The sequence below is a fragment of the Pseudopodoces humilis genome, chromosome 4, assembly GCF_049639895.1.
Source record: "Pseudopodoces humilis isolate 2021_Gansu_Grassland_sample_001 chromosome 4, ASM4963989v1, whole genome shotgun sequence".
Taxonomy (NCBI): Eukaryota; Metazoa; Chordata; class Aves; order Passeriformes; family Paridae; genus Pseudopodoces; species Pseudopodoces humilis.
The window spans coordinates 216,642-239,788 of NC_142203.1; the positions used below are offsets into that span (position 1 = coordinate 216,642).

Genomic DNA, 23,147 nt, shown 5'->3' on the forward strand with positions numbered 1-23,147 from the left:
TCTGTCCCCTTCCTGTGCTACCTCCAAGTCCTGCTCAACTCCATCCCATGCTGAACTCTAAGCTCTGGCATGGACTGTCTGTGAAACACTACCAATAGCACTGGCCAGGCAAGCCCAAAGCACTAGTCAGCCTGTGTTGTACTAAGGTGGGGAATCCCTGGACTGAATTACCACTGCAACACCCTCAGCAAGGCCCAGTCCAAGATGCACTCCTGACCCTCCAATTCACTTTGTATTTCTCCATCTTACTGGCAGGACTCAAACCTGGGCTCCAAAGCACATTTTCCTCCTTCTCTCCTTTGGCAGAGATTTTTAGCAGGAGTTATAAGTGACTGACTATGGATGAAAAGCCATGAGACAAGTTTGAAAAATGTTTGACTGGCAGTCTGAAAAGACTCTTGCAATGCAGGGACTTGTTTCGATTTGCTTTTTGCAGATTCACAGTGGTTTCCTACTTTTACTTCACCTGTCAGTGCTGGAAATACATCTTTTATGCGCTAAAAACTGAGATCTGCAGTATTCCCAGAACTCCAGGAGGTGGAACTCCAAGAACAACAGTAAATATCAGATTTTTTCTCCAGATGGCAACATCGAACTAGACAGAGGGAGGAAATGTTTCAAAAATAGCATCTAGCTGCCAGAATAGTTCTGAGGAGCAGAATTCAAATGCATCCTTAGCAGCAAGATTTCCATGTCTGCTGCAGTTGCTTACAGGCCAAGAAGTCTGCAGAGGATTAACATCACCTTAGACCTCCTCTGGCAGACACTGCATCAAGTTTTTTGATTGTAAATAGGTGATCTGATAGAGGTGATCTGCACAAAACCAGCCTGTTTCTGTAGACATCAGTTGTGTCCACAAGCACATGCTGGCCATCAGTAATACAAGTGATGTTTGGTGGACAAGGTTTTTCACAAAAGACTATTGATTTAAGATCATCCTTCAGCATAGATGGATTTTGCAGAAAATGCTGTCTGTGCAGAAATCTGGGCTTCTTTAAGGCAGAGTTCTCAGACTGGGGGACCAACACAGAAATACCTCATTCAACCTCAGTTGATAATGCTGAATTTAAGCAGAACTTTCCCTATACTGAACGGATATTTGATGTTAGGAGTTAATGCAGGAAACTTCTTCCTCAATTTGAGATCAGCAATTTCAGTGACAACAACTTTATATATACTCTCCTTAGATAAAGTCATGCAATTTTACCAAGGATAGATGATGATGGCTTTTGTAAAGTACAAGGATCAGTTTATTCCACACAGTAAGGGAAAAAAACCCCTGAACCTGAAGTAGGATGAACATCTGAACAGGATGTCTAAGTGTGAAAAGGTACAGAAGGATACAAGAAAGCAGTGTATCTTTAAATAGTTTGGGGGGGCGGGGAGTGTTTTTGTTTGTTTATTTTGTTTTGTTTTGGGGTTTTTGACTATTCTAAATCAAATAATATCAAATAGACCCCTGTGCTGAGTTCAGTCAACCATGGCTCATAGAATTAAAATTGTGGTTGGTAGCTGTATGGTACAGCTAGGGCCAGGGAGACCCTATCTCTGGAGCATGGAAATGCTGGCTTTAAATTTCAGTTTGAGCTGTTATTCACAATTTGACTTCAAAGTTAAAGCTTTATGCAGTTTTGGGATAAAGGTGAGGACAAGAGGGAGTGAAATGACACAAGACAGGCATAACCTGCAACATGTTCTTGGTGATGCCAGTACAGTCTGTGCACTCTGCACTGTTTGTGCACCCAGAGATTGGTGCACAATAATGAGATCACATAATGAGATACCCTTGTGTTTGAAAATGGAATAGCAGTCCCACCTTTCACCAGCAGCACTTTTATTACGGAGTGCAGCTCCAGATTTCTGGGAGTGGACACCTTGGAGAAGAGGAGGCCAATGAAAGGAAATACTGGGGCAGCAGCCTGAGCCAGGGACAGGCACTGTGGCAGCGTGGTGCTGGGAAGGGTCTCCCACAGCAGATACCAGAGTGTGAAGTCTAGGAATAAAGGCACCATCGTGTGACTCTTGCCATCACATCCATGCATCTCTCCCAGCTGCCTTTTGTCCAAGGGGCAGTGAGGCAGGGGATGACCCTAAGGCACTGCAACCAAAGCTTCAGGAAGAGGAGGCTATTTCTCTCTGCAAGGAAAACATGAAATCACGCAGAGATGGTAGTGGGTCTCTGAGTGCTTTGGTCTCAAGGTCAGCATTTGATATGTTGCTGGATGCACAGTGTATGTTGGCAGCCAGAATGGGCTGCCAACTCACACCATTTGTACATCCCTGTTTGCCAACATCTCCACATGCTGTCCTGGGGATGTGAGATGGGATCAGTCTCCAAGACACTTTCCAGTGCAGTCAGGCTGTCCTGGGATGAGGAATAATGCATGCAGCATTAGTGCCAAGGAGTGACCTGTGCAGGAGTCAGACAGAACTGGGATCACTAAGATGGGCAACCCTGCACAAAAGGCGACACCTCCCTCACTGTAATCACCTGCACTCTGCATCCTAGGAGCAAAGGAATTGCTTGTACTTTTGCAATGTGTCTCCCAAATTCAAACTAATTGCCAGTGAGTTGTGGACTCCACTGTAGAACTAAAGGACTTCCTGTACACTGCACATGACATACAGGAGTTTGTGAAGGTCTTCAGGATGTGTTTGGCTGTTAGACATTATATAAATAATACCATTAGCATTATCCCTTGTTAAATTAGAATATCTTTGATAATTAAAATACTTTTGGAAGGCTTGAAACAATTTTAATTATAAGTAGGCTCCAGGGAGTGGTAAAAACATTTTTCATATAATCAGTGCATCCACATAGGGTTGCATCCACATGTTTTATTGACAATACCACTACATGTATACCTACCTATTCTGCAAAACAATTAGTTCCTAGTTCAATGGCATCTTTCCTGAAAATCGAGTGAAGAGCACAGATATAGCACTCTCTTTAGTACAAAAGATTACATTCTTCCCAAACAAACATTTCATCCTTTATCTCTATAAGATTGTGCATTTGGGATGACACCATTAGCCCACAATTCCCTGAACTACTTCTGATGAAATGCATCAAAATGTAATGCATTGAGACCTGTCACAGTGCCTGTGGGAGCATGCACATGCTGCTCCTCCAGCACTAGGGCTCCAGCATATGCCACACCTGTTTCAACAGCCACCCTACCATCTGATTCAAGTCCCTCCCAGGCATCCCACCCAGCTCAGAACACTGACTCAGTTTCCCACAGATGCACACAGCTTGGAAAGCAATCCCACCTGCAACCTGAAGCTGGAAGTCTTGTCATGTTGGGGACAGGTCTGAACAACATCCTCCCTGGTTCCAAACTTACAGATAAGCATTTTCTTAGCAGGGAAAATGCAATCCTTTCTCAGTCTGAACACCTTCTGTTCAAACCTTGCCCAGAAAAACTGACCTGTGATTTCACAACAAAAGCTGGACATGCTGCTAAAGAAGCTGGCCTGCCTTGGACACAATCTTGGTATCAAACACAAGCAAAAATTTTCTGTGGCTAACCAAAGTCTGAACAACCTATGAAAAGTCTATGAAACCTATGAAAAACCTATGAAAAGAGTTAAGCACAGAAGAGGTGCGCCTCTGAGAAGAAATATCATCCACAGTCTTGCTAACAGAAGACAGCCCAAGTGATATGAATATCATCCAGAAAATATTAAATCACTGCATGGTTTGGGTAGGAAGGGGACTTACATACCATCAAGTTCCAGTCAGCTGCCATGGGCAGGGACACCTTCCACAATTCAGGTTGCTTAAAGTCCTGTCTGACCTGTCCTTGAACACTGCAACTAATACATCTTTGTTAATTAAGAGCAAGTTATTTTCTGAAGACCTAAGCAAATAGCAAAATCAGTTTAAAGAAATTGAGATCTCATTTTTCTAATGCACTTCTGTGTTTAGATACTCATCCAAAACATGCTTTCTGAAACAGCTGGAGATATTTGAAATAGCTAAATACGAGAAAACCAGAATTTTTGCAATCTTCACCACACAACTTACTTGATTTAAAATACTGTTTATAAGATTACAGACCAAAATAAGAAGAACAAAAGACATTATCTTCACAGAACACTAAAGCATAGTTAAAAGACTTAAAGCTTAATATGAAAGCAAGGCAAAATATAGAAATACCAGAAAAAAGCACAGAAGTACAGAAATGGTTCAGCTCTACCTTTTTTTATACTGATAAGGACAGAAGCACAGAAAATACTGATAGGACAAGGGAGAATGGTTTTAAACTGAAGGAAGAGAGATTTAGATTAGATGTTAAAAAGAAATTCTTCCCTGGCAGGGTGGGCAGGCCCTGGCACAGGGTGCCCAGAGCAGCTGGGGCTGCCCCTGGATCCCTGGCAGTGCCCAAGGCCAGGCTGGACATTGGGGCTGGGAGCTCCTGGGACACTGGGAGCTGGCCCTGCCGTGGCTGAGGTGGAACAAAGTGGTCTTAAAGGTCAATTCCAACACAAAGTGTTTTATGCTTCTATGATTCTATTTAAATACTGTATTATAGTGCGGGACAGACCTTGCCCTGGTGCAGTTCCACTTCAGAGTCTCAGCAAGGTAACAACAGCTGAGAAACAGGTGCCAACTGCAAATCCAGCCAGACTAGTATTTCCAATGCTCTTCATAACAGAGGTGTGCCATGAAGTGTGCACCTCCATGGTAGATTCATCTGATGCAGTGCTCTTTTGAAAATAAAAGGAATCTACTGGTTTCCGATTTTCAGGTTGTTCATTTTCTATTTTTGAGAAATATGCTTCTACAGGGTAAATCAAGGAATTACATAGCTAGTGCCATGAACAGCCTACATTCATAAAGGACATGATTTCTGCCTCTAATTTGTACTGTCCAACTTCATTACCTGTTATCATACCTAATTACTCCACCTTATAGGGAAATGCTGGCTAATTAGGGAGGATGTTATTCACCACATTTAAAACATTATGAAGCAAATGAAATATTACCAGGAGGCAAAAAGGTGATTTGTTTTCTTGTAGCATGCCTGTAAATGAGTCCAGAGAAGATAAAGGCTCTGTTTAATTACCACATGGAAGGTTTTGTTTAAAACGTAAGCTGAATTTTCCTACCACTGTCTCAGGATTGTATACATTTGGCAGACAGTTGCCTCAGAATGCTCTTCCCAGCAAAGCATCAGTTTCAGGACCACATATGTGCAGAGAGATCTTTGTATTTACACTATTCAAATTTTCTAAGCCTCATTATTTATTTTTTCCAAAGGACAATATCACTAAAAAGGATCTTTCTATTTTGAAGTGTATATAGTTGATCACTGTGTAAATATTTTCAAGAGAAATCACTATATTTCACAAAGGTAGATATGAGTTTTATCATAGATCAAAGTGAGAAAGAAGGGGAAAAAATGATAAATCATCAGAGATCCAAAAATACTTTTCATTTGGAGAAGATATCAGGCCATTTCAGTGGCACTGATAGAGTCTCTGCTCTGTCTCCATTACCCACTGAAGGCAGCCGGAGTCAGGAGCTGACTACGCTAGATTATATTCCCTATAAGATGGTCACCAATATATATATATATGATCTTCAACCTCTATTGATTGACCAATTTCACAAGCAAAGACTGGTGAAATGAAGCTGAAATGAACATCATGCTTTAACTCATTGAACCCATCAGGCCTGAGTTAATCTCACTGCCCACTGTCTCTGATAGAATTCAATTGATCAATCATGTTTCGGTGATAGTACCATTTCAGTGGCTTATTGCCTCTTCATTTCAAGCCTTGACCTGTTAGATATATTTGGACCAGCTCAGCTCCTTCTGGATACACAGAGATCCACATCTGCCAACAGCAGTGCATTGTCCTGCCTCCAAGCACAGGAAAACTCAAGGGAGCACTGGTGAATACTCTCACCTTCATGTTCTGTTTTTACAGGCATTCTACCATCTTTGCAGTCCAGATGAGTGTGAGGACATAAGGAATCTGCATGACCCAAGCCCACTGCCCCCTGGTCAGTGCTTGAACGAGCAGGGACAGTGCCAGTTTGGTGGCCATCTGGCTCCAGCCCTTGTGTGCAGCAAAAGTGGTGCACACTACCAGTCCATAGGCAGACTGTCTCCAGAACAATTCCAGCTGGACACTGCCAGCACACTTGCACAACCCAGAAGCACAAGGCTGGCCAGGGTTCACCGTGCCTGTGGCTAGCGCTGGATGGCAAGGTGTCTTCAGTGAGGTTTCATCTGCCATTCAATGCATAGTCGGCCTGAGTGCATCCCATTTGTCATCTCCTGGCCTCCCTCCTTCCCTTTGCTCCTTCAGAATCCCCTGCACTGCTGGAGACAAGGGTTATTTTGATTCTGCTGCACCTTGCTCCCTGCTGCCCTTACTCCAGCCAGCAGTACCTGGAGGGTCCCTGGCTCTTTCCAGGCTGCCCTCACCCCATGCAGTCCTGCAGACCAGGCTGCATGTCTGTAGCTCCCTGAGGTGAGCCCTCACCACACTCCTCCCAGTAGCACCAATCTGTGCTGCAGAGCAAGTCTGGCCAGTGCCTGTACATCCAGCACCAGATCTGCACTGGCTCTGGGTAATGGAAGAAGCAAAAAAAAAGGAGCTGTGCCATGTCATTGGCCTGTCAGTGCTACTCTTCCTAAAATGCTCAGCAGCACAATTAGCACTTTTATTGCTAACCAGACAGCTCTGGTCCTTCACTGATGAGTGATGGAGCTCTTCTCCACCATGAAAACATTTGTCTTTTTTCTGTAAGGCAGCTGGAGGTCCTCCCTTGTGTAAAAGCTGGAGTCAGGCTGTATACCCACAAGACATATGAGCTGGAACTGAACCAGTACACCCATGAGATTCTACCCCACAGCATTGCTGCAAATCTGCACAACAAAGCTGGTTCTGGGACTCACCAGCAAAGTGGGTTTTATTTATTGAACAGATTTCCCATGAGATTACAGCTGTCCTCCTTCTACAGTTATTTTAATCCCACCGTAGACATATATGGAAATGTTTTTATATATCGCCTAGGAAAAATCTGCCATCTCTGCCATCCTACATTCAACAAAGATATGGTGGGACCTCGCACCTCAACAGCTCTAATGCTTGTGAATCTAACAGTGTATACATCTGAGCAAACATTTGTGCAAATAGTGCCACTGAGTGGAGCTGGATTGCTTGTGCATCTGCCCAGACTACCATCCAGATGGGCTCTGCTCACGCCTCAAGCCTTGCACATACAGGACACAGCCCAGCACAGTCTGCACCTGGGGGCAAATAGTGCCCCTGGGCTGGGGGACTTCCCACAGGTCAGAGCATCTGACAGCAGGCCTGGACGTGTTTTGCTGCCCAGCAGATCCAGCAAGGGCTGCAGTGGTGGAGGAGAGCGGGTTGGACTGTCCCCTGCAATGCTCTAGGACCGCAGCACAGCTGGCTGTGCCTGCCCCAGGGGGGATCCAGCAGTCTGTGGAGCAGCATGTGCTGGAGTCCTGACCACCCCTAGCCTGGCAGCTCAGCCTCCATGCAGCATCCTCAAGGAACCACAGAGGTGCCCATGGTCACCAGTCCCAGAGTGTGGCAGAGCCTACCTGAGAGCAGTGGCTGGAGGGACTGATGAAACCACTGGAAGTTTTGTGACTGCTCTTCTGCCACAGTTTTATATTTAAACAACAGCAAAAATTATGTCAGTGATACTCCCCTGCACAGTGGAGAATTTAGAAATACAGAGATGAGGGTTGAAAGGAAGAGGCTGAGAACAGAGCAGATGCCCCAAGCCTGGCACAGAGAGGGAATAAGCATTCCACCATGGCTCCTGAGCCCCGGGAGACTGTAGGCTCCTGGAAGAGCCTCCAGGTTCATGGCACCCCCAGGCCAGATGCAGTATGATGTGGAAATATGCTTGTATTTCTTTGATTTCTGTAGTAACTAAGGTGAGCTATAACTCCAGGAATTATACACAAACTGTCGTGACAAGTTCCATAAAAAATGACTGTGAAACTGCATCTTTTCCTAATCCCTTTTTGTAGACTGTGTTCAACTTTAGAGACAAGCACTTTATATCATGTACTCCCAGCTCAAAGGGCATTTTTAAAAGGTTGTTAAAAGCTTATTGAAGCAATTTTAGCATAGTTTATACCTACTTCCATACCATGTCATAGCATATCTTTTCATCACTTCTTTCAAAAAAATAATTTCTATGTATGCCTGGGTGACAAGGACTAATGCAGGTTGCAGATGAAACTGTGCTCTATGCAGGTTTGGAAATGCTAAAATGGCCTCTCGTTTCAAACAAGTGGGAGGGGATTTAGAGCTCTGAAAAATACTAGGAGACAGGAATTTGACAGCCAAAGGGAAAGCTGTGGTAGAACAGGCAGCCCAATGGGGTCTGCACAAACAGTGACCAGCTCTGGAACATGAGCTCTGCTGCATCCCAGCAAGCTCTGCCTGAGGTGAGAAGTCTTCAAGCAAGGCAAAGCTCCTGAGAAATGCAGAGGACTCCCAAACAGCAATGCTACTCCTCCTAAAGTGCAAATTCCTAGGAAAACATTGAAGCAGTACCACCAAGATATGATGAGGGTGGATTTACTGAAAGCAAAGGAGAGAAAAAGCCCATGGAGGATGCAGCTTGCTCTACCAGCAGTGGTGCTCTGCATTGTCTCACAAGCGGAAGATATCTATCCACATTTCCTATGCAATTATCCACAAAGACCACTAATAAGGAGTTCTTAATACCTGCAGACTTTTCTTGTGCATGAATGAAATATCTCCTGATTTTACAAAATCACAAACATTGGTCTCAAGACTTGAAGTGTTGACACAAAGAAGGAACCAATATCACAGATGAAGCCACCATAATGGCTTGCAACCATAATGCATTAGAATTATATTATATATCATATATCTTATATAATTATAATGCGTAATACATTATAAAATGTAACATACAGCTACAGATTTTTATTAGTAACACAAAGTGCATGTGAAATGATATTTTTATATATTTTCTCTGCATGCATTAGTTGGGAGAAATTATGCTTTAAATATCCTCCACACCTGTGTAATGTGGTTTTAACACTTAAATTTCAGTGTACTTCTTACACCTAGGAGCCACATCTGTCCCTTGGCTTCATTTCCTGTCTGACATGCTCTGCCACAGTGACCATAAGCTGGAGACTGCCCGAGCTACCACCATGCAGTTTGCTGCCTGTGGCATGGTCTGGCAGCTCCCAAAGTCAGGGAGGCCACCAGCAGTGCCCAAAGGATTTGCACTGATGGGAGTCTCCACAGCTGCACCCACCCTGTGCTAGGTAGCCTCTGGCATCCTCCAGCCTCAGCACCCACCTTCAGAAGGGAGGGTAAAATGCTGCTGTCATCACCCCAGCTCTCACCACTACAGTTTGGAAGATCTTGTCAGCTGGCACAGGAAATGCTGTGAATGAATGGGGTGTGTAGAGCAAAATTTCGTGGGATGAGTAGTGGACACTTCAATGTCTTTGAGGTTTTTGACATGGTTTCCCACCACCTCCTCCTGAAGAAACTGATAGGATGGAAAACTGGGCTCACGATAGCCTTCTAAAATTCAGCAAAGACAAATACAAAGTCTGGCACTTTGCAAACATAATCCAAGAGAGCATCACAAGCTTGGGTCAGCCTGGCTGAGGAGCAGGTCTGCTGAAGGGACCCTGAGGGTGCTGGTGAACACCAAACTCAGTGAGAATGACCAGTGTCCTGCTGTGGCAAGCAGGATGCTGTGCTGCATCAACAAAGGTGTTGCCAACAGAGATAGAGAAGTCACTGGCACTCTGTACTCAGTATCTAGAAATGCTCTGCTGAGTTGTGCCAAACAGATGTGGACAGGCTGGAGAGGCCAGAGAAGGGCCATAGTGATAAACCAAAGGCTGGATAGCTGCCATAGCAGCAAAGCCTGAGTGATCTGAGTTTGTTTAGCCTTAAGAAAAGAAGGCTTAGAGGAGACCACAGTGTCATGTTCTACTAATAACAGTGTGCCTGCAAAGAAGATGAAGACTCCCTTTTTTACAGAGGAGTCACATGGAAAAGATACAGGTGAATGGATACAAGTGAGTCCAGGGGAGATTCCAATTGGACACACAGAGAAAATTATTAGCAATGAGAACAAGCAGCCACTGGAACAATCTCTTCAGGGAAGAGCTGGATTCCTCAGTGTCGAGCGCTTCTAGGATTTGGATGGGTAGGGAATTAGACTGTCCTGTCTAGGCCATGATTTTGCCAACACAGGTTGGACCAGACAGTGTATGAGGTCCCTTGCAGTGTGGTGTTCTAGGATTCTATATTTAAAAGGTAGATGATGACCCAACAAAAACATTGTGCCCCTGTATATGCTTGTATTTTATGGTTCTGCCATAAATGTTCTGACATACTGGAGACTGAACAAAATTAAACAGCCAAGATTTTACTTTTAAGGCAAAACAGTGTAGCTCTTTCCTAATTGCTGTAATTAATTAGTGTAATCTAAATCATTAATTATTTATCCTGCAGTAAACTTAGCAATATACAGTACAACTCCCCTGATGCTGTGCTTATCACACAGAAGCCCTTATTAATCACATGTGGGTGAATCTCCCTGCATGTATTTGTGTTATTTCAAAACCTGATTTCATTCAATGAGAGGTTGAGGGGATCACTTTTTGGGCCACTTCACAGAAATTCTTGCAAAGGTCTCTTAAACAATAGAGCCTGTTCCTGCAGCTTCAGAGACAAAGACTTCAGGGACATCCTCACCACAGCAACAGGTGAGGCTGACCTCATGTCTGTGCCATTTTTCTAATCTCACTTATTTCCATTCCATCTAATGAGATAACTTCTCCAGGAAAAGAATAATTATATATATATATATATATATTTGACTTATTTAATTTTTTGTATATATAAATATATATGGAGAGAGAGAGAGATGATTAGATCTTGGCAAATAACTTTGGAAGACCACTGTATCCAATGTCTCAATGTCTCCTCTTTGCTCCCAGCAGCCAGATGTTGCAAACTCAGTGATGATGGTCTAAGAATGAATGGCTGGTGTGGCAGACAAAGTCTTGCCTCTGTGTTTGGTTGGTGCTGCAGAAGCCAAGGGAAGGGATGTGACTCTTGCTGCGCTGTAAAGCTGCAGTGATGGGGAAATTTTCAAGACTTTTTATGCTATAGGAAAGCACTTAGGACTGAAACTGAATCTTGTTCGCAAGCAGAGATGATTTCTGAAGAACTGTGTGACACAAAGCCCTACTGGGGAAAATACTGAACATGTGGATAGAGCACATCCTGAGACTTTTAAATTAAATTGATTCTAGTTTTCAAGTTCAAAATCATTTCAGTGCTTAAATATAAATTAATCAGCTTATATGGAATCATAGAATCACAAATTCAATTACATTGGAAAAGTCTTCTAAGGTTGTCAAAACCAGCCATTTACCCAGCTCTGGCAAGACCACCAGTAATCCATGTTCCTAAGCAGCATTTCTACAGGTATTTTAAACCCCCTAGGCATGGTGACTGCACCACTGGCCTGGATAGCCTTTTTCAATGTTTGACACCCATTGCAGGGAAGAGGTTTTTCCTAATAGCCAATCTAAACTAGTCACAGCTGAAGGCTATTTCCTCTACCCTGGTTTGGGTTGGAAGGGACCTTAAAGCTCATCTAATTCCACCTTCCACTATCCCAGACTGCTCCAAGGCACCCCCAACCTGGCCTTGGACACTTCCAGGAATGGGGCAGCCACAGCTTCTCTGGGCCTCACCACCCTCACATGGAATAATTCCTTCCCAACCAACCCTGCCGTCTGTAATTCTAAAGACATCACCCCTTGTGCTATCTATCTATCTATCTATCTATCTATCTATCTATCTATCTATCTATCTATCTATCTATCTATCTATCTATCTTATCTATCTATCTGTCTATTTATCTACCTATGTATCATCTATGCCTAGAAGTATTTTAATATAAATAAGCCATCATTCCTCATGACTAACTAAGCCTGGATGAGCACCAGTCTCTCCTTACCCACCAGGTACTTCTGTTATTTATGTAAAAGACAAGAATTTTTCCTTAAAAAAAGGTTTACAGAATCTTTAAGAGAGGTTCATTATTATTTCTCATGGTTTCACTTTCCCATCTCTTTTTCACTTTATTCTCTTTAGAAAGGAAGGAAACACTGAGGATGCATACTGCCTGAAATGTTTCTTCCTTACATACATATATATGTGTATACATAACCATTTGCATGTAGCCATGTGTTCTTCACAGAACCATGCAGAACCATGTCCACTTCCCCATGCCCCAGCCAAAGGCACAGATGGCAAGACAAAAACACTCGTGATTCACTAAAATTACTGGATTGCACTGCTCTACGTTTAGGTAAAATCTCTGGAAGACACCTTGTTTTAGAAAGAAAGAAAAAGAAAAAAAGAAAACTTGTAACATGTGACTCTGCTAGTGCTGCAAAAGGGGGTGGCCAGGGGCTTGGGTAGGGAGGCATTAACTCCCCCAGTAGGGTCTGAAGGGTGCCTCCAGTATCATCCATGCCAGTTTTCCACTCCCTGGAGGCATTGTGACAAGCAACGGCTGAGGGTCTGCTCTGTCACCAAACTGGGATTAACTGGGAGCACACAGCTGGCACCCTACACCTGCGCCATTCCCCAGATGCCCACCTGCACCAGCCAAGCCCCTAAAGCACTGTTAAATCTCCTCTGCTGTCATGCCCTGTACCTGACTCTCAGGAAGGCAGCCTGTGCCCAGCTACCCACCAGCTCCAACACCTTCTTTTGCCACTGGAATGTGGGCACCAGTTGTTACCATAACACACTCAATTGTTCTCAGCAGTGCTCCAGCAAATAAAGCCATTAATTACAGCCTTTCTCTCAGCCACTGTTGGCTGGAGCAGCAATCAATGTGCAACCCCTCATTGCCTGCTCTCAGGGAGCAGAGACAGATGCCATAAAAATGATCCGCAGCCCGCGCTGAGCCCCGCCGGCGGCTGTGCCCAGGAACGGCCGCCACGCTGCTCTGACACGCGATACCATATTTATTTGGCCTGCCAGAGCCGTGGGGGAAGCCATCCCATTAGGCGATTATTTTTATCTTATAACGTCAATTTACTTATACTGATTGGCTTCCTGCCGCCAAATATCAATTAAATTGCAAATGCCTGCTGAAGCTTATTTTATGTCTCTTTACCCTCATTTCCTTCTTTCTTTCTTTCTTTCTTTCTTTCTTTCTTTCTTTCTTTCTTTCTTTCTTTCTTTTTCTTTCTTTCTTTCTTTCCTTCTTTTCTTTTTCTTTTCTTTTCTTTTCTTTTCTTTTCTTTTCTTTTCTTTTCTTTTCTTTTCTTTTCTTTTCTTTTCTTTTCTTTTCTTTTCTTTTCTTTTCTCTCTTTCTCTTTCTCTCTTTCTCTCTTTCTCTCCCTCTCTTTCTCTCCCTCTCTTTCTCTCTCTCTTTCTCAGAGAGAGAGGAAGGGAGAGCCCTATGTTCAAACATAATGTAGTTTATTCCCCTTTCCATATCTCAAAGGAAAATCTATATCTCCCTCTGGAAGGCCATTTGCCCTCTGTTATTGGCAGCTGAGGTATCACAGCAGTGGGCAATTTGTTTCAACCGTCTATTGCCAGCCCATCAGGAGTCCTCAGGACCTCTGCCATCTCAGTGCAATTGTATCTGGTGTTTCCATTTATGATTTGTTTTTAGCAGCTGTCAGTACCCACCAGATGAATGGGTTTCAGATCTCACAGGGTGTGCCCACCCCTTCCTGCCACAGCCACCTCCTGTCCCACGATGCTCATCATCTTGATGGTGCAGATTTCTGCTTGTTCCACTGGCAGGGACCCTAGTTAGCTCAGGCCGCTGCCTTCTGACAGTTGTGTCTCAAGAGGTGACAGGGTAGCCAGAGCTGCCAGAGATTGTAAGCTGTTCCCACGACAAAGAGCTGCACAAGTGGGCTTTGACACATGGTGAGCACTGGGAGCAGGAACCTATCCAGTGGCTGCAGGTGGGCTCACCTTGCTTTTTCATGGGGACGGGGGCTGCACCTGTGCACACCCACTACCCAAGGAGCACTTGGCCTCCTCTGACCTGTCAAAAGTCTAACCAGGACTTGGGACCTGCTGGCACCTACACCAAAGCAACGTGTTAGACATCAGCCCCTCACTGCTGCGACCTTCCAGAAGCAATGGAGACCTCTGGCATGAGACCCCAAAGCATCACATTTCACATCACATTTCACATCACACCACAAAGCAAATGCACACCCCATCACAATATCCTCGAGCACCTCTGCCCATGCCTGCAGGGAGAGAGAAAGGGAATGGGAACCATGTTACACTAATGGGGCTGGAGGGCTTGAGTGGAGCATCAGTGATCAAATCAAACATCCTGGCAGCCAGAGATGGACAGCAGCACTGAGAATTGGGGGGAACCAAGAAGGTAAAAAAAGCACAGTTGAAATGCAATCAGGATGAAAAGGAGAATGCCAACCATCAATGAAGAACCCTCAGACACAGACTACACCTGACTCAGCAGCACAGTAGTGGATTAAACCCCTCCAGCCCTGCCCACACTGCCTCTGACTTTCCACAGAGTGCTGAGATTCACCAAGGAAAAAAGCAGATATCACAAGTCCAAGAAAAATCAGCTACAACCTCTATAAATGCAGAAAAGGCCTTTAAGCCTTTACCTCCACTGCTCCAAAGTGCTGTGCCCATGCACTGGGCCCTTGAATGGGTGCAGAGAAAGGGACAAGCAGGGGTGCAGCATGAGAGCAAACACCTTGCCACACATGCACCTTCATCCAGCCAAGCACTACCTGTTACAACTCTCTGAAGTGAGTTCAAAAATTCTTTGACAGTTTAGAAAAATGCAGGTGAATTTATTCTGGGCTTGCCAGGTAGCAGGGTGATTGTCACAGCATTGACAGTTATCTTCACAACAAGGTTTTAGATCTTTTTGTAAAGGCTTAGCAAGGTTTAAAAACCTGGGCCCGTGTATTTGAGCAATGCAGTCAGAGAGCAAGAGAACAAACTATGAGGAATACACCAGTGTTCACATACACACCTACAACTGTCTCTTCACTTAAATCATACGTGCACTCTATAAATAAACATGAAGAGTGACCATTGATATTCCATCTGCCCATGTATATAGCTATTACCTATGTAGAGATGTTCATAAAGAAAAAATCAAAAGCACTAGAAAAGACCTCTTCACCCTTGGCAATGTTGATTATTGACTGGTTCATTCAGTTCCTGATGGAGATAGCATGATTGCCTGGGATGTAGCTTGCAGGTTTCTAAACTGAAGGCTCCAGAATCAATTTTGTGGTAACTGGTTAGATGTGACCAGCTTACAAACTCAGCATGGGTGTCAGGAAGCAAATCCAAGTAGCACCATTACTTTTTCTTAAATATCAGGGGCAAGGAAAGGCTCCTTGTTGAGCAAGTCACAGAACAGAACAGAGATTAACGATTTTGACTTGTTTTCATCTCCAAGGTGACAAACACGTACACAGCATGTCATGACTGGTGGTGCAAAATGATGATGAAACTCACAGCTTGCACAGGAAGATCTGTCACTCCTGAAGTGAGGCCAGTGCCAACAGCTTCTGCTGGGTGAGACTGGCTTGGCTGGAGATCACCGCTTCCTCCACTGTCTCAGAGGTGCACTCATCATGGTGGCTATGTGCTAAGGGCAGCCCCCAGCCTATGCCAGCTTCCCTCAGGGTCTGCCCAGAGAGGGTCAGGACAGAGACTATGAGCTTCTTGGAAAGCTTGCCAAGGACTTGTCCTTGGTGGCCAGATAGTGGTGACGAGGGGAGCTACACATGGATACTCCACTGCCAAACCAATTTTCCAACTTCTCTGAGTAGGGAAGTAGCCCCAGTTTCACCCTCCTGATGAGTCAAATCATCAACTCAACAGCTCCATTTTCGTCCATGACATCCTAAGAGAAAGCATTCTTGGGAATTTGCTTCAGCTGTGACAAGCTGTGACCTGGAAATATGACTCAGCATTCAGAAACAGGACCAAGAGGTTCCAGAGGTTTAGGCTGATTTGACACACCAGGCACTAACTTCTTGTGGAACCATGATAGATTCCAGTATCCCCACATTCTGACATCCTTTAAAGTAAACTGACCCCGTGAAGTGCTGTGGTGGTCAAACCACCAGGTACCAAATTCTGCTGCAACAAGTAACGTGTAGGTGTAAGAGAAGGAAAACAGGTAAACATCAGGAATAGTTACACAAATTTAAAGTTCAAGGACACACACCTAAACTGTTCCAAAATAATCTTCCTTGGATTCAGGCATGCCTGAATATAATTATTGAGTAATTATGTTCCTCCCATTTCTGGGCACTCATAACAGTTCTGGGCCACTCCCCATTGCCATCCAAGGCCGTGATAGATGGAGACTGTTCTTTGTCCCATGACTGGCGCTAGGCAGAAAAAGACAGGCTCTGCTCTACCAAAAAACCTCTCTTTTCCAGAAATGCCAGCTCCTGTGTCCTCCTGCCTGGCAGAAAATCAGTGTGAGAATGGGGAGAGGATGGCTAGGTGCTCATTCCCAAGGAAGCAACTGGAAACCCAAGGAATCAGAAAAGAAGAAGACTGCTGCGTGACTATTTCTTATTAGTTGATGTACAGAAAAAAAAGTCAGGCACTGTCAAGCATGAAATCTTATTGGGACAATAGAGATGGAATTGCCACTGCTGACAGCAATGTTTACAAGGGCATGATGTGTCGATGCTGCACAGCATGAAACCAGCAGCCCCGTCTAGCTCTGTGAATTGTAACAAGAGGTAAAATATCCCATTTGGGACAGATAGGAATTGTACCACCAAAAATAACCTCTCAGGTGTAAAATCCATTACAGGTGGATGGAAGGAAATGCAGAGGAGCCCAGTTGGCACAGCAGGAGGCTCCTGAGCTCTCTCCAGCCAAAGCACATAGCAAGCAGGGTTCCTGAGAGATGACTTGACAGTGGGTTTGAGGGCTTCCCTTCACCTCCAGCCAGGAAAAGGTGGAATAAAGGGAGCAGGAATGTGCTCCTCACACCGTAGGCTCTGACATCCAGCCAGAAGGTATTGTTTAAGTGTTCTCAGGCAACATGTAAGATATTGGACCACCTGCCTGCCTTCAGGCACTCTGAATGTTGTTATCAGACTGCTGAGAAACCAGTACCACTTCTGAAAGGTCCAAGTTTTTTAAAAGCCTCCACCACCAAATCTGTCTAACTCAAAGGAATGTATACAGGGCATTCTGGCAGCTGAGTCCAACAAGCCTTGGAACCGCTAATTTTGAGACCTTCCAAAGAATAGTCTGACTGGCAAATGTCCCAGGGACAGGCGAAAATTATACTGCAGGGAAAGTGAACATGAAAGTGAAAGAAGGAGTATCTTGACTGCAAAACTCAACAGCAATTGTTCAGAATTGTAAGGGGGGAGGCTGAAGCATGTTTAGCCAATATAAGACATTCTGGTGTCTTCACCTGAAATGCTCAGCCACCAGGAAGCCTTTGACGTGCACACTTGTGCATCACCTGCTCACAGCTGCTCCCTTAGGGTTGTGCCTTCTCTCTCTCATGAAGCACTGAAATGCAAAAAGAGGATATGTATCCTGGCCATTAGATGCAGCAGCGTGGGGGTGAGCAGTGCCTGCTCCAGCAGAGCAATGTGACAGCTCATCAGGCAAAACCCAACACCGCAGCAGCTACTGCAGCATCAAAGGGAAATGAGACTGTGCTGTGTGAGATGGCCACCACTCAACTAAAGCTGTTCTTACAGATGCTTCCCCGCTGTAAGTTTGCATTCTTCACATTTTGTCAACTAAATGTTGATGTGACTCACATAAAGCACTTGAAAGAAGCACCTTGTGATGCCATCATTCCCACAAGAGCAGCATACCATAGACCTTGTCCTGCTCTGCTAATCACCATTTCTGAAGTTCTGGTCCAGGGAAGGTGTCCCTGCCCATGGCAGGGGGGTCAGACTAGATGGCCCTTAAAGTTCCCTTCCAAACCCAACCATTCTGCCATTCTATGATTCTGGGCCCCGTGAGGGAGATCTTTTCCCTGCCTCTGTGCCATTTTGCAAGATGTCAGAGAACCTGTCATAATGATAGGGCTCCAGAAGTTTCTGAACAAATTAAGTGCTGATGGTAGATGCACACCCATACTTAGTCTGTGACCAAAAAAAATCTGAGAGCAGCCGCTGCACTCTACAAATGTTTCATTGCAGCCAGGACCCCATTACAGAGCTACAGGGAAGCAGTTTTATGAAGAGTGTCCATGTGATCAGAAAACCATCACATTTCAGTGATGTTGGTACCTGACAGAATTGCAATACCCTGACCTCCCCTGTAGACACCTCTTTTTTCATGCTCAAATCAGCCAGATCAGTGCCCAGCTGATATGAGATTTTAACTGGCTTTCCTTTCAATACAAGACATCTCAGCCAAGAATCCTTGTTTCCTAACTTCCACCCGTAATACGGATCTGCAGGAGCAAAGGAAAATCAGTCTCCAGCTAGAGCTATAACCTTACAGGAATTAGCATAGATGTATGCTGGTGTTGAGGGTTAGGTGTCCTTTTTTTTTGTTTTGTCGTTCTGGCCTGCCCGGGGAATTTTTACCCATTATGTGCTGGGGCAACCTAACTACCGGTACTTAGGGGTGATTGACAACGGACAAAGAGTAGCCGGGCCCGGGGTGGGGGGGAAGGGGGCAGAAAAGGAGGGTGGGGACAGTTTTTTAGCTGGCTTTCTTCGGCTTCGGGGAAGGACGTTCGTGTGCTGGGGCGCGGAGCTGCTGCGGTGGAGAGAAGGGAATTTTCGCCATCACCCAGACGGAGCTGCTGCTTCTTCTCCTTCTCCCCTCTCGGCTGGTGGCCTCGCACCCCCTGCCCTGCCGGGACGTGTGGCAGTGCCAGGCACCGCCGCGGAGCTGCTGATACACCTCAGCCACCGGCCCAGGATCTCAGCTCATCCCTGCTGTTTCCAGCCGACTGTTCCTCGGAGCCCTGCAGGAGCACCGGGACTGACTGCCCGAGGGGGTTTGTGAAAACAAAACCTCTCCCCCATCCCATCTCAGCCGAGAAGGCTGTCCCGGGGTCCCTGGTTCTGTTTTCTTGTTAATGCTGTAGTTATTGTTGTTTGTTTGCCTGGTTATACTAGTAAAGAACTGTTATTCCTATCCCCAGATCTCTGCCTGAAAGCCCCTTGATTTCAAATTTATAATAATTCGGAGGGAGGGGGTCTGCATTCTTTCATCCCAAGGGAGGCTCCTGCTCTCCCTAGCAGACACCTGTCTTCTAGAACCGAGACAGCTGGCTACAAATATCTCTTAGCTTTCAGAAGACCAATTGCTCTTCCCATCTCTGAAGCCATGGGCACCATCATGTGGACAGCCACTGCCCCAGAAGCAACAACACACAAGAACCGGCAAGAAGTTGTGGAGGCACCTCCCTAGCTAAGGCTCGTGAAGAAAATGGAGACAGCAAAGGCTGTGGCTCTGAAACTAACTCCAAGCTCCAGCAAGGTTGCTCCAGCATTATAGGTAGAGTGCAGTGGCACGGCTGCACTCCTGTCATGGTAGAGGAGCTGGAGTGCAGAGAAACATACCTCAGACCAGCTGGGGCAGGCTACCCAGAAGTACACACAAAACAGAAAAGGTCTAGCTGAATATCTAACTGAATACCAGGTGTAGTTGAAGGTTCCTGCCCATGGCAGGAGGCAGGAACTAGATGGCTTCCGAGGGTCCTTCCCACTCAAACCATTCTGTGATTCTGTGATTGTACGGATATGAAATGGGGAAACGAGCTGCAATCAGTCTTTTTGTGGAAGTTCAGCAAAATACCAGTGCAATACTTCATCTATCAGATCATAGGTCTTAGTGGGGCAGGTAGGGACGCCTGTCTCTAGATTTTCCCAGTCAGGACTTCTTTTTCCATCTGTCAAGTCTCCTCAATTAAAAAAAAAAAAGGAATAAAAAGAGGGATTTGGCGTTTTGCAGCACATCAGGATGCACCTAAAATACAGCTTTTTGTGTTTGCTGATGATGGCTGCTGCTGCTCTGCCTGAGCTGCTGGATGTCTAGCACCCAGAGAGCCTCTGGGCAGGCACAGGTTGCCTGTGCCTCGGGAGGTGCATGCCCTGCACGTGCTGGCTACTTCTGAGCCAGTGCATGTCTGCTGAGAACCATATCCTCCCTCGTGTAGCTCCATGGCAGAGCAAGCCCTGACCCAAGGTTTGTGTTTCAGCACAAGACTCGGCAGGGAAACCCCCACCTTTTGTAAGCACTACAGCTCTCTCTGAGCTCTACCATATCCTCATCACTGTGCCATGAAAAATTTGTAAAGGGGTTCTTCTCAAGTTCTGGCACATCCAGGAGATACAGACGGCCTGCAGATATGAATCCAATTCTCCTGCAGACTCGGTATGACCAGCTATTTATATAATTAGCTAAAAACCACACAAAGTGCAAAATGCAGTCTGATGCAAATAACCCCCAGTGGGACTATTCTGCAAATACCAGGAGAAGGCAAAATGGGTAGGATTCAATCAATACTGCACAACCACCTCCAGCAATGGAAAGCTCTCAATGCAAAGAACACACACAAAGGACATGGCAGACAAAAACGGAACTGCAGAGATCCACCGGTCTCAGGACAGCTCCATTTTCTGCATCTCACTGATTTTGCTCTGTCTGCTCATAGGGAACTTCACAATCAGCAACAACAGCAATTACAGCTTACAATATTAACTCCAGAGCTTCCCAAAGCACCAACAGAAAGTGGTTTTCCACTATCATTCAGGATTTCAGGAGGCTCTCATTTTAGCCAAGGAAATAATTCTGATTTTAAAATCTGAGTTGGCTTGAACCAACTGCGACAGTAGCAGATTGCAGACCTTACATGACAATCCTGGTACTAGGGCTGCACTTTGTGCAGACTTGGGGAAGGCAGCTGACCTGATGTTACCTGCAGAATGGTTTACTTCTTCCCTAGGGGCAGGAGACACCTGGGGGGAGCAGGGAGACCCTGGCCTAGCCAAACCCTCATCCTGGTGGTCACCCCACCGTACAGATGGAACAGGCCAATGGAAAACCCATTATTGCTTCTGAGACACAGAGAAAGCCTGACACAGAAATGCATAACATTTGGGGAGCTCTTGATACCACAGAGTTGCCAAATCATTTACTTAATGCCTTGGTGTCGGACCTTTTGTGCAGGAATATAACCCCTACCTCTTTCCAACCACCTGCAACTGGCCAAATCCCTCTTCCAGGGTAAATGAGACTGAGCCACTGCAGCTCCCCTGAGCTCCCCTCATCTCAAACATGGTTGAAATTCAAGCATTTGTTTTAACAGTGAACATGTATGCTGACCCAAGAGACAATGATATACAAACAGGGAAAAAGAGGAAAATCTGGCACCACATATCATGATATGAAGTGTGTTACCATCCTCTCACAAAAACACCTTGTTCAAGAGCAGCATGTGAACAAAAATAAACACCAAAAAGCCAAACAATCATTTTGTTCTTCAGAACTCCCAAAAATCACTGTCATAATTTAAAAACTAGAATACTAACTGTTAAAGTTTGTGAGTAATATAATTCATTCATTGTAAGGTAATTTTTTCACCTCTCTGTATATATATGTATGTGATAAGTGCATTAGAGACACATAGATACATGCTCTGTACGTGCACATAGGTACATGCTTGTATTGTGACTGTACCTCAGCATTTCCTCCTCTCTGGATTCTATATCTTGATAAATCAGAATTACTCATCTTTCTCATAACTTTTCTACTTATTTTATATTAGCATTTATAAAAAACATCCATCAAAACTGACAAGTCCTGCTTTTCCACAAAACTGCTTCTTCTTTCAACAATGCATTCCTACAAAAGAATCCTGGCCAGTCCCAGTACTGGCACCACCAGAATGATCTGACAAGGCACCTACCCCTAAACAGAATTTCAGCTAAATCTGTATGAAGAGGTTGCTCCTTGAAAAGTATCTAGCAGTCGACAGCTCCTGATGAGAACAGCTGGAGCTTCAGCAGGGCTGTAAGGAGTGGTGGAAGTCTGGGCTTTTCATTAACATAGCTCTGAGAAAATCCCTGCTCCACTGAAGCCGGTGGCAAACTGGCAGGGCTTCACCTCAGAGCCAGAGGAGAGCTCTCTAGAAAACAGGGGCCCTGGGGACCGCATTAGGAGAAAAGTGACAAACGTGCCTGATGTGCACACGAGACAGCTGGTAACCTGCCTGCTCAGAAAGGGCAGCTGCGCTGGCAGGGAGCTTTCCTGCGCTGGGCTGAGAACAGGTGAGCATCGCTGATGGCCAGGGCAGAACCAGCCCATCCCTCAAATCCCTCAGACATGAGGCATGGGGACATCCTCATCTGGGAACAGCTGCCCACCAGCCACTGCCATCCACCTGGCCATGGCCATGTCCACAGGGGTCCCACAGAGGTCATGAGCTGGCAGTAGAAGCCCAGAGCACAGGAATCAGGAAAACCCCTGTGTCCAGCACACCAGCAGCTTTGGGCATCACAAGGAAGTGGGGATTTCACTGACAGCGAGGAATGTGGAATGCTCCACTGTGACAGAACTGAAGATTGCTCAAGGAAGATCTCAGTCCACAGGCTCTATGACATGGCTAGGCAGAGCTTTGTCTTTCCCTCCCTAGAATAATGTCCTGCCTGAGCACAACTCAGGCAAAGACTTTGCTCTCAAACATCAGAACAACTCCATTTGGAGGCTGAAATGGCTTTTTGCTTCATTTGTATGAATTTTACACATGCAGAACTTTCTCAGAAACTGAGACTACATTATTTTAATGCTGCTGTAGTGAGGATCTGAGCTAACCTATATTTATTCTTTTTTCCCTAGAATTTCATAAGGAATGAAATTTCAAAGAGAAATCCTGTGCCAGCTGAGCTGTTCCTCTTAATGTGTGGGATGGCTGGATCAGCAACAATGAGCCCACAGATGCAGGGTGATTCTTGGAACACTCAAGGATTTAATTCTTACACCCAGGGGCAGCCAAACTCCTCCTCCTGCAGACATCCACAACCATCTACATGTGCTGTCGTCACTGGTGTCAACACATCATCCATGAG

At 45.2% G+C, this 23,147-nt stretch overlaps 1 protein-coding gene across 2 annotated transcripts in view; it reads right to left on the reverse strand.

Annotated features, from left to right (window-relative positions):
- PAX5 (paired box 5) overlaps nt 1–23,147 on the reverse strand; it is a 128,787-nt gene that overhangs the window by 79,693 nt on the left and 25,947 nt on the right. The window lies entirely within an intron of this gene.